Consider the following 13,121-nt stretch of genomic DNA (forward strand, 5'->3'; position numbering starts at 1 on the left):
GAGGGTTTCACACTCACACAGCTTGTCTTCATGAAGGTTTCCTGACCGAGACCTTGAGACATGCCTCACCCATGGGATTGGTGATGAATACCTGGAGTCTCCACTGAAGCTGCACATGGCTTTGTTGGGATCACAAGTGAAGGCGTTCGCAGCAGCGCAGCGGCGGCGGCGGCGGCGGCGGCGCAGCGGCGGCGGCGGCGGCGCAGCAGGTGATGGTGATGGTGGTGGTGAGGGTGAGGGGGGGGGGGTGGTGGCGGCCGCCAGTGGGGGTGAGGGTGAGGGGGTGATGATCCCAATGACACCATGATCGCAACCTCACAGTGTTCCGAACTACACCATGGTCAACCCCGATGAAGGCTACCAGATATTCACTGCCATCCCCACAGGCTACTCATGCCTCGGTGCCAAGGGGGACTCCGACTTGACTACGCCCTGCAGAAATATGAAGCCCCACACTCCAAACCAGGTTCATGATCTCTGACCCACCTACATCCTGCTGTCTTTCTTCCAATGAACAGCCAGTTGTCCAAGCAGCCTTCTGGAACTTCCACAGGATCAACTCTATCCCCAGTTTTAGTCAATGCCTTCATATAGGAGTACTGCCTTCGTAGATCTGAGACCAAGAGTTTGTCTTCAGTACATGGATGAGACTCTCATCACTTCATCATACAGCATGGGACCTCCAGCAGGTCCTGGAAGACTTCAACTGGATTTACAGCAGCATCTGGCGCAGTGAGGATCAGGCGCCTTGAATCTCATCCCTGGATGCTAAGGTCTGAAAATAGTCTGACAACACCCTCGACCCCTGAGTCTATTAGAGATGACCGACAGACACTGACTGGCAACATCCACAACCAATCCTTCCTGCACCCGGAAATCCAAACACCAGTCAAAGAGCAACCTTGTCCGGGAAGCCTGCATCAGCAACCACAATCCTGGCCGGCAACAACTTTACCATGTCAAGACAGCACTACAACACAACAGATTCAAGGCTCATCCAGTCAAGACTCAAGATCCAAAGTCTTTCACCTACCAAAGGGTCCCCTACACCCAAGGACGAACCCACTAGGCTCACCCCGCCTATTACACAGCCCAACACAGGCAGATCTCATCACATCCAGTACTTCCTAAATGACAAAGGTATCCGGGCTTACCACACCCACAAGATCCACAATAGCCCACAGGACAAGCAAGCCTCCAAGACCGAACCTGATGCATCCCCTGCGAATGCAGAAAGTGTACACTGGGTACACCAGCAAGAGAACTCAACGCCAGACAGCACAAACACAGAGCACATGGCAGATGGGGAGAATTACAGGAAATCAGTGAACACCCAGCACTCACCAAAAGGGACACCATCATCATGAGTATCAAGCAGCTACATCCATGCTCTGTCCGTCTAGCAATGAAGGTCAGCAAACAGACGATAGCTCTGCAAAACTTCAGCATCACCATCAGAGACATCTGTTACCCTCTACATGCACGTAGTAGCTCAAACATCCACAGACCCCCAATTGCCTTCCTCCTCCAATTTCTTAGACCTCCTCCTCCAATGTCTTCTAAGGATGTGACGTTTCATTTTGTAAATGTATAGCAAACATTTAAAGAACCATCTCTATGTTGAGCCCTTTCACAAAGACTGACGACTGCCCATTGTGCAGACCAACATGATCGACACAATAAATAATAAACGAGTAACATAATAAAAAGAGGGCTGTCATTGAAAACAATAAAAAGATGAGCACGTAGCCTGAAAGTAATCTAGTACTGCAGTTCTCCTCAGCTTTTAGCAAATTGAATAGGTTTGAATTATTTTTTTTATGCATGCTCTACTCAAAGGAAGATAGCGGAAAATAGGTTCCTGTTTTTCAAATTTGAGTTTTGATAAAAACTTTGGAAAAATACGATTTAGAACTTTGTTTATTATTTTAAATGTTTAAATGTGTAAATGTCACATCCATAATTTCCTCACTCCACCAATACATAGTTCCCCTTTTGCCTGTGGATTTCAGTTTAATGTTTACACTCAGCCTGCAGAGGACAAAAATACTTTTTGATATCAGATTTTATGTATTTATTGAATTTGTTAAAAGCACAAGTAAATGAATGTGCACAGTTTAACTAGCTAAATTAAATTGATGATCTACATCTTTTGTCAAAGTGGATTTTTGTTAATTTTCACTTACTGCTTCTAATTGTTTCAGCTTCTTTTCAAAAAATTAAACGTACCCACTGACACCCTATAGTGAACATAGTTAAACAGTACAACTGCCAATGCATCAACCTTACGCTAGAATCATTCGTGGGTTTATCTCTATCCTAAATGCTGGAGATAGTTTATCATGAATTTCTTCCCGCATGTACACTCCCAGCAAATTCTTATTAAAAAGGAGCCTATGGGTCATTCTTCAGTATCAAGTGTCTACTTTCATGTCCCGACACTTTAAGGCACTATAAACTTGATAAATCGAAAAAATATAGAATGAAAATTAGATTTTTACGCAGTGAAATTAACTTAAACACGACTCCTATTATGTGCAGAGTTAAAAACTCTTTAAAATAATGGACAAGATGCTCATTTGTTACAATACTCCCTCAAAACCCCCTCAAAATGCATGTCCCAGTGTATTTCTCAATATGTACCTACTGCCATAATTTGTAAAATAAACAACTTGAAAAGGTAATTATACCTCCAAAAGCCAATTAATATAATAATTGTCATTTCCGTCACAAAAGGTGTGACGGATATGACTTTAGCATTCTTTTTACAATCAATATTTCTTTGGGCCCTATTGAAAATAAAGGAACCCAGCATTAATTATTTCCTGTAGAAAACTACTTCACATAACCACTATGATACAATAGAGACTAAAATAACAGAGAGAGATATGTTGCAAGGCGAAATGAAGTCCCTGAAAGCCATCAGCCCTATTTTGGGTGCATAATAATTGTCAATTATCAGATTGATCTTCGATCAGGCCAATTAAATATGTTGAACACTTCCAAGTGCTTCAACATGGGGGAGGGGGGTGCACATATTGTGATGTACGTGAGTAACCACTAGCTTAATTGTCACTTCCTTAACATGCTCAAAATCCAACATGTTTAAATAGGATTATGTGAGAATCTTAGATCTGCGGTTTATGCAACAGGATTGGTACCATTGCGAATCCCGCGCTTTGTGAATGCAAATCGCCATGATCGCAACCTTGGTAATACGATTCTTTCCCTGCTAAATACTCACGACCGGACCATGAACGTCTTGCAGTTTTTCAGGTTTTAAGAAAATCGAGTTGATGGCGGACACACTGAAACCACCTCACAAGTGGAGATACAAGACGTTCCTCAACAACGAATCTGGAGAAAGTTGCATGACCCAACATGGCAACGACACAAAATTTTGCGAGACGGGCATTGTTACATTTTTTGCAGGCTAGGCTACACATGTGCAGCGCACGCAGACAACCACCACCACGCGTGAATATTATCCATTCATTCTGCGCCTGTCAGTGTCACAAAACAAAACACCACCACCTGTGCGCGCAATCACGTGGGCGTACGTCATACCAAGTGCATACCTTGCGATTTTTCGTAAACATCGGTTTCGTTTTCAGCTTTCACTTCCAGTGCGATGTTATTTTGTCACGTTTTGTATATACTGGTAACGGTCTTTGTTCTGCTTTGAAAACATCAATTTTTGTCGACAGTCTCAATGTTAGAGTTGCTATGCTTGCATTGGATTGTTTAATTAGATGTCGAAATGATTACGTAAACAGTCATGACTCTGAGCCAAAGCAAGTTCGAAATTTCAGAAACGTCACTCTCAATGATTATTTTTAGAGGGCGCTGTACCGGCGGCGATATTTTTTTTATTACACAACTATCTGGGGTACCTGTGCGCTTTCCTATGGGGCATTTAAAATGAAAAACCAGGCTGGAGTGGAGGCTACTGTTTTTCAACTTGGTGCGGATTTTGGACTTAATTTCCTTCTTTTTTTTTAAAATCCTCCAGAGCCTCGGATCAGAAAAGAAAAAGAAAATTGTTGCTGTACAAGTAGTATACTACGGAGCTCTGGAAGTGCCATCCGACTTGTTCAGATACTGACCTATTTTATCTTAGGATGACGACATAATACAGGCAAGATGACGACATCCTCAGATGATTCATTAGGGAATGGCGACATTCTGAAAGTAGGATGACGACATCTTGAGATAATATATTATGGGACGACGACATCCTGAAAATAGGATGACGATATCCTGATATAATCTATTAGGGCATGACAACATCCTAAAAGTAGGATGACGACATCCTGAAATAAATTATCAGGGGATGACGACATCCTGAAAATAGGATGACGACATCCTCATACAATTTATTATGGGATGACGACATTCTGAAAAAATAGGATGACAACATCTTTAGATAGTTTGTTATGGGATGATGCCATTCTGGAAGCAGGGTGACGACATCATGACATAATTTATCACAGGGTGCATTGAAGCCATCTTCAATACGCACAGGTGGACGTGCGGCTTGTAAACAATTTACCCTATCGCTGTATATACAAGGTATTTATTTGATGATGAGAGGTTATGATGTATATGCGTTTTCAAGATGGATTCAATGCACCCCGTAATATCTCAGGATGTCCTCATCCTACTTTCAGGATGTCAGCGTCATATCATAATAAAATATCTCGGAATGTCGTCATTCTATTTTTAGGATGTCGTCATCCCATAATAAATTATCTCAGGATGTCGTCATCCTATTTTCAGGATGTCGTCATCCCATCATAAATTATCTCAGGATGTCGTCATCCTATTTCCAGGATGTCGTCATCCCCTAACAAACTATCCCAGTATGTCATCATGCCAGAAGAGATTGTCTTAAGATGTTGTCATCCTATTATCAGGATGTCGTCATGCCATATTAAATTATGACGATATGTCGTCATCCTACTTTGAGGATGTCGTCATCCCCCAATAAATTATCTCAGGATGTCGTCATCTTGCCTGTATTTTGTCGTCATCGGAGATACAATATGTCAGTGTCTGAACAAATCGGATGGCACTTCCAGAGCTCCCTACTTATCCAATGAAAAGCCGCGCAAAACAACACGGTGTTGTCATATGAAACTAGGACTCCTGTAAAATCTGGATTCTGTACCTGTTATTGGTTAAACCCTCCCGCGTGACCATCACCAGTCTGCTTAATTACTGCGCATGCCTAAGAATAATAGTAGAGCGATCGCGGTCACGTAGAAAGGTTTAAAGCTACGTACAGTCCATCATTTGCAGCTATCCAAAAAGTAACTGAGGTAATTATTGTTGAAAAATAACATACTCGGTTGAAAAATAGTAAGGGGGCTAAACGCCCTGTGAAATTATCTTTTCTGGCAAGCTGTCATTTTGAAAAAAAATCAACAAAAGAAGGCTTTCCAACAGTGCGTCTTAAGATGCACCGCTGGAAATTTCCCTACTTCGTTTTTTATTCAGCGAAGCGCTCACGCGGGTGCACTTGCTAAACATCATGACTTTAGATTTTGACTGAGCACGTTGCTTCAAACAAACACTAAATGCACAAATTACAAGAGATGGACTTTACCTTTAACCAATAACGGGTCACAGAATCCAGTTTTTATAGGAGACGCGTTTTCATATGACACCATATTGTTTTGCACGGCTTTTGATAGGATAAGAGCACAGCGGTTGAACCGCGTGTAAAACGAAAGAATGTGCGTCCACGAGTCGAGTAGCTGCATCGGCCCACATGTACTGTACGTACGGCATGAGAAGGGCGGGTCCATCACTGCCAGTGCTGGTATGGTATGTGATGGGTTGCTCGTGTTTTCCAGCAGGACACGTTGGCAGGCTCTCGGCCAAGAACGGGAAATTTCACCTTCTATATGAAATGTAAGTTAACTTAGTGTATCAACATCTTAATGCTGGAACTTGTGCTGGATGTTTTGGGCCAAATTTAGAGATACCGAGATCACACAAATTTAGCCCGGGCGTGTCATCATCAGTGCCGTTGTCACTGCCAGCACTGCAGCAACAAAAACCGAAAACGGGACCGTCCGGAAATTAGGCACAAAACTCGTGCCAGAATCACAACTCCTGGTTGTACCACTTAGGCTAATTTATGTTTTTCCTTTGACTAAAAAAAAAATCCTCAAAATTTTCTCCAAAAAAAAAAAAAAAATCAGTCTCAGAACAAAAATAGTGGATGAAAATGAACAGCCGAGTGACAGATACTGAGATACTGAGTCCAATAAATGTGACTGGAATACTGGACTACCTCCGTATTATAAGTCACAAAGCCACGTATAGCCTGTGTGCGGAGCGTCCCGTTGCTAGGGGGAGCCGAAAATTAATTAAAGATGGAAATTATTTTGTGAGATGAAAATCAACCTTGCTATAGTATGACTGCTAAATAGCACAAAATCGTTAAATTCGGCACCATCAGAGGTCTAGTTACCGAAAAATTATGGTAATTCGTCGAAGAAAGCAGACGGTTTTTGACAAGCATGACGTCTCCAGACTGTTTCCCGGCCACCCTAATAATAGTGGAGAGGCTAAAGGGGTCAAGAAATCAGACGAAAGCTTTAATCATCTACTGAGCGTGTGTCAGTTTTGGCAAGGGCTCCACGGCTGTTATCTGTCATTCCAAAATCTGCCGCGGTGGCCATGGGCGTCGCGAGGGGGGGGGGGCAAGGGGGGGCACTTGCCCCCCCCCCTGGAAAAGCAAAAAAAAAAAAAAAAAAAAGGAAGAAAAAAAAAAAAAAAAAAAAAAAGAGGCGCGAAGACAAAGTGGTGTAAATTTAATGAGTTGGGGGGGGGGCAAAATGTCCCTGCCCCCCTCTAAAACTGATAAATCGAGAATGTGTTGAGAAATACAACCTTTTATTGGCAAAATTTTTTTTGGCCCCCTCTAGAAAAAGTCCTGGCGACGCCCATGGCCGTGGCGCATTGCATCCGAGCACTTTACAGAGTGCCAAAGATTTTGGAATGACAGGTAACAGCCGCGGTGCGCTTTGCCAAAATTGATGCACGCTTAGTCGATGATTAAAGCTTCGTCTGGTTCCTTGACCCCTTTAGCCTCTTCACTATTATTAGGGTGGCGGGGGAAACAGTCTGGAGACGTCATGCTTGTCAAAAACCGTCTGCATTCTTTGATGAATCACCATGATTTTTGAATAACCAGACCTCTGAAGGTACGGAATTTAACAATTTGGTACTATTTATCAGTCATATTATAGCTAGGTTGATTTTCATCTCACAAAATAATTTCAATCTTTAATAATTTTCGGCTCCCCCTAGCAACGGGACCCCCCGCGCACAGACCGTACGTGGCTTTGTAACTTATAATACGGAGGTAGTCCAGTATTTCAGTCACATTTATGGGAGTAGATGACAGGGATTCAAATCAGGGATCTTGTAATACTCGTAGAAAAATTTTTTTCTTCATATATATATTATCTCAACAGCAGCGTATCCAGCTTTTGATGTCAGGGGGGGGGGGGGGCAACCGCACATCCACGCCGAAATGTAGACATGTTTTTCCCTCTGGAAACTTGGCCTCCGTGAAATGAGGGGGGGGGGGGGGTCCTCTTGACACTTCCAAATGGGGGCGCTCCTCAAAACTGACCATTATTATGCATACTACACATTTATACATTTCACTGCGCATTGTAATGGTTGTTGAGCAGGTTTTCTTTGGTGGGCTTGATGTCAGAAAAATCTTTAAACATTTATTAAAATCATTGCTGACAAAAAACAATTGTCAAAAAAATCCGCCACGGGGGACAAAGTGCCCCCCCCCCCCACTGGAAACGCCACTGCATCTCAATGAAGGTCATTCATTGCAAAAATGATAAGACATGAATGAGGGACTGAGAAATTTTCCAAATTTGTTCAGAAATACTTCAAAAATGTTTTTGCCTCTCCATAGACTTTGTACACAATCGCGGAAGTGCTGTCAGGTTGCAACATTTTTTCCCATCTTGCTACCCACTAGGCTACTGTGTGATAGCTCGATGACAAATTTTCTTTAAAATGCTTTCATATAAAGTAATGATGTGCAAACCCGACCCGAAACTGACCCGACCCGAAACCGACTTCGGGTCGGGTCGGTTTAGATACGTTGTAACAGTTTTCATGATACTGCGTGATGATACCAAGCGTTTGTTCAATAAGCAGAGTTGCTCTCGATGAACCAACTGAGTGTGACAGACAGAGAGACGATGGATTTGCAAAGAATTCATGCCATGTGGGTAAGGGCAGGCACAAAAAAGTGATCACTTTGTCCAAGCAAGGTATATTCGGGGTTTTTTCGAGTCGGGTCGGTTTGGGTCGGTTTCACCTTATTTTTTGTCGGGTCGGGTCGGTTTTAGGGAGTTAAGATTGGTTTCAGTTCGGATTCGGTTTATATCTCCAATGTTTTGGGTCGGTTTGGCCTGGTCAACCCGACCTGATGCACATGATTAATATAAAGCCCCTGTCACACTTTTGCGTATCCTAATTCCTTATGAGTTCCTTATCAAAATTTTTCAATACCCTGCCATATGCTCAAAACGTCAATTTTTATGCCCCGCGGCGAAGCCGAAGGGGCATACTGTTTCCGCCTTGTCCTTCCGTGGGTGGGTGGGTGGGTGGGTGTGTGGGTGTGTGTGTCCGGACAAATCTTGTCAGCGCGATAACTTGAGATATACTTTACATATGAACTTCAAATTTGGTTTGTGGATTGTCCTTGGAAATCCTAAGAAGCCTTTTGCATTTGGGGCCGATAGGTCAAGGGTCAAGGTCACAGTGGCTGAAACAAAAGAAATTTTGTCAGCGCGATAACTTGAGAAATACTTTACATATGAACTTCAAATTTGGTTTGTGGATTGTCCTTGGCAATTCTAAGAAGCCTTTTGCATTTGGGGCCAAAAGGTCAAGGGTCAAGGTCACAGTGGCTGAAACAATAGAAATTTTGTCAGCGCGATAACTTGAGAAATACTTCACATATGAACTTCAAATTTGGTTAGTGGATTGTCCTTGGCAATCCTAAGAAGCCTTTTGCATTTGGGGCCAAAAGGTCAAGGGTCAAGGTCACAGTGGCAAAAACAAAAGAAATTTTGTCAGCGTGATAACTTCAGATATACTTTACATATGAATTTCAAATTTGGTTTGTGGATTGTCCTTGGCAATCTTAAGAAGCCTATCGCATTGGGGTCGAAAGGTCAAGGGTCAAGGTCACAGTGGCTGAAACAATAGAAATCTTGTATTTATTCTGAGATCATAGGGATTAGGGATTAATTCATATAAAACCTACAGAAGACACTAATGCTGTCAATGAACGTTCCATTTGACCAAGGTACATGTAAGTTGATGTTAGAGTGGTGTTATGTCATGGAAACAGTCACGGTTGCGGGGCATTTGTGTTTGTAAACACACCTGACTTGTTTTTTATTATTTTGACTTTAATGTGCGACGCACATCTAGCATACAAGTAACGAATCCAGTGCATCATCTGCATATGAGATGCGTATGAGTTGCGGCAAGTACGCTATCTGTATGTTTCTCATAAGTTACGAATAAGTACAATGCGCTGCCCACTCGCAGAATGAGCAGTACTAATTCTTGCAGCACGTCGGCATTCGCTATGAGTTCGTTCAGCGTGTGATGTATCTTCGCTGCAAGTACGCTATGTACATGTATACACCGGCTCATATGCTGACGGGGTGCGTGCTGGGAGATCAGCGTATTACCGCGTATGAACCGCTTATCCCCTACGAACACATAGCGTACTCGTATCGCGCTCGACCGATGCGGGGCCGATGTGCTGCGTATATAACATATGACCTGCGTAACAGCGTACGCAGCGTAGTTTTGTGCATGCCCAAAACTGTCCGGCGTATTGGGCCGTACCATGCGTATGCCGGCGTACATAAAACTAATGTATTTTGTAACCCAGAAATGTCTAAGTGATTATATTACACAACATGTACTGCACACAAAATTGTACGGTCGTCCCTGCAACAAGGATTAAAACCTGAGTCCCAATTAAACAAATTCAGGTTTGTTTGTTTGTGTTTGAAATTGGATTGGAAGATTTTTCTCTCTTTTTAATCCTTTAAAGAAGCGATTGGAATCACTTTCTCATTCTACGTTATGTTGCAGGACACAGTAGAAGCCAACTTTTACAATTAGAGGGTAGAGGACCTGCTGGGTCGGGCAACAAGAAGTATGTGCAACATCAAGTTGGTGGATGGATGTCTAGGTTACCAAGTACACCATATCGTGACGGTTACCAGCAAGGGTCAGGTGCAGTCACTGCTAGGTCAGATTCACACAATAGCGCTGAACCACCAACTGCAACAAGCGGCCCTTGCACAGTCACAGCGTCTTCTGGCTGAACCTGAGCGGCTATTACTGATAGGCCAGCTTCGTACAAGTGGGCCACCAACTGCAAAGAGCGGCCCTTGCGCAGTTAAAGTGCTTCTGGCTGAAGCTGGGTGGCAGCAACTGTCTGACCGAGGAATTTGGTGGGGTTGTTTTGCGGCCCTGCCCACACTCCCCTAACAAGAACAGGATGAGTCATCTAGTCCCTAACCCAGTCCCCAACAGTGGGTGCAGTGCCAAAAACCCATTGAGCTGACACTGGGCATCACGTGTGAGATGATCTACCAGTCTTTTGGAGCCACGTCATGGTTGGAGAGCACTTGAACCTTCTTTGAAGGTATAACATATCAAATCCTTTGTGGTCAGAAGGACCCCATGTAAACTGGCCGAAGCGCACAGCCAAGATGACCTTGGACACATAGAGATAAGCTCTGTGTATGTCCACTAACGCTGCCTAGCACGTATACAATAAACAGACCCAACGCGCTGAGCCATTGAGCAACGGCACATTTTATTGGAGTTTAGATGTACAATTAATACACCAAAGGAATTCATATGCCACTGTTTGGTTTAACAGTACTGGGTTTTTTTTGCAAGCAATTCATGTGAACTGTTCAGATATTCCTCTTTCATTCATCCTGTTTTGTTGTAATTTGACTTGTGATTTACACAATCTCAACTCTACCTCTAACTTGTTCTTCAAGAATTATTTCTAATTTTGCTTTTTATCCATGAACAGGCTACTGACTAGGATCCTGGCTGCGAGTTTTGGAGCCATAATACCCTACACTGCCCCGACCTCTTACTTTGTAGAGACCCAGACCAGAGCCCCTATAGAGCTGACAGGCTGACGCTGGAAGCCATGCTGGAGGAGACTAGAGATAGGCCTAAGATCAAGCTGGGCATCCGCAAATGCAAGAATGCATGGGGACAATCGCCAACAAGTGTGACTGCCAAGGTATGCAGTTTACTCTTTGCAAGTGGGCCGTCTGTAAAGAACTTATGCAAGAAATGCCTCTTCCCTCCTGTCCGCATGGTGTATATACGCAGTGGTGTCAGTGGGCTCTCCTCCCCTCCCTTTTATGCATATATGCTTTGTGGTGTTTCATGAACCACACAAAATAAGGACACAAATAGTACAATCAAGCTGCTTTGGCTACATTTTGTTGAAATCAGTGCTGCTGAGTCTTGATTCAGGATGAAGCTGATCTCACTTGCCGGCCGTAAAGGGAATATACAAACACCTAGGCCAACACTGAATGGAGCCTTTTCCCACTGGATGAAAGTTGAAACATTGACCTGCTGACATGGAAAGCGTGTGATGCTGACTGTATCACACGGTAATTATACAGTGTGTGGTGCGTGAGTGCACAGCACACAATGGTACACAACAGTAGGGTACCACTATACATACCGCGCTGCCCGCTAGCATGTGGCCGGTCTGATCCAGACAACCACATGAACGATCAAGTTGTAAAAAATGCAATGCTTTAACAATCACAGTGTGTCTTGAGTATTATTAGACCTGTGATTTGACTTGTAATGGACTCTACATGTATTTCAACTCTACGTCTTGATCTGATATTATGTATTATGTTTGATTGGTGAACAGGCCGTGCTGGTTTCCAGTAAATGCTTGCAAACAGGGGTTTTCCTTAACTTTTTCCTTTACTGGCCGACCGGGCCAGTAAACCAGAGTTTTCACTGGCCCGCAACCTTTTTCACTAGCCCACATGTTTTAATAGCAACTTTCGATCAAATCACCATTTTTGACAACATTTTTGATAATAAATTATGCAATATGAATACAATCGGCAATTATCTTAATCATGTACATAATATTGCATGTAGTTCCTTTTTAAGTGATGTCAATGTTTCTTTAATCGTCCATGCTTTAACATAGAGCAAGGCTTTAATTAACAGGAATCAAATAGGGGGAGAAGTTATAATCAAAATTTATGCAGTGTGCTTCGTTCCGAACTTAAGGCTTTAGGTGTTCTATTTCCGACATGTTTTGATAAAACACGAATTAAAAATGCGTTATCTTGAGGAACAAGAAAACATTGCACACAGTCATGGTATTAATGGGAGTTTACCAAGTTAGTAACTGAACTGTTTTAACTTGTTTGAAACATGATGAGTGAGAAGGCCAGTATTTTCAAAAAAAAACATCTCTCGCGCGCGCCATGCATTTCTAGTGAAGAATGGTGCAATCAGCGTGCCTAGCCAAGAAGCGCTGCGGGCGGGCGACCCACGAACTTACGCTGGTCACGTCAATCCATAACGTTTTCCGGAGCACGGTCCACTTTACATTCACTAGTCTTTACATTCAAAATAGGCCCCTCGAATCTCATATTGTCCTCATATTTTCGGTACATTCGTTTGATAGTGTTCAAGAAATCATCCGTTCGGGCACAAGTTTTGGCAGTGAAACTGTCATGAAAGTTTTCTCCTCACCACGTTCTATGATACAAATACGATGTTAACGTGTACGTACGTACGTCCGTACCGTGTGGACTGCAGACGAAGTAAATCACGTGCGCTGCATGTGTGCACAATGTGTAATGGCAAATACACGTTGATTCGCCTCATGTTCGTCGTTGGGATTTCAATGCACAGCGCACTGCGAATATATACATGGAAGTGATACGAATTCGAACTACCGATGTTTTTATTTCGGTCGGCGTGGCAAAAGTATTCATGTGTTGTATCACCCTTAACTTTTTATTTTG

General features: G+C 43.0%; 1 long non-coding RNA gene across 1 annotated transcript; it reads left to right on the plus strand.

Moving 5' to 3' along the window:
- Window positions 1–10,173: 10,173 nt before the first annotated feature.
- Window positions 10,174–12,208, plus strand: LOC119744600. Its single transcript, XR_005273578.1, has 3 exons — window positions 10,174–10,726; window positions 11,129–11,347; window positions 12,002–12,208. It is a non-coding gene; the product is annotated as an uncharacterized LOC119744600 (long non-coding RNA).
- Window positions 12,209–13,121: the final 913 nt, after the last annotated feature.

This window comes from Patiria miniata, unplaced genomic scaffold (genome assembly GCF_015706575.1).
Source record: "Patiria miniata isolate m_02_andy unplaced genomic scaffold, ASM1570657v1 HiC_scaffold_7, whole genome shotgun sequence".
Classification (NCBI taxonomy): domain Eukaryota; kingdom Metazoa; phylum Echinodermata; class Asteroidea; order Valvatida; family Asterinidae; genus Patiria; species Patiria miniata.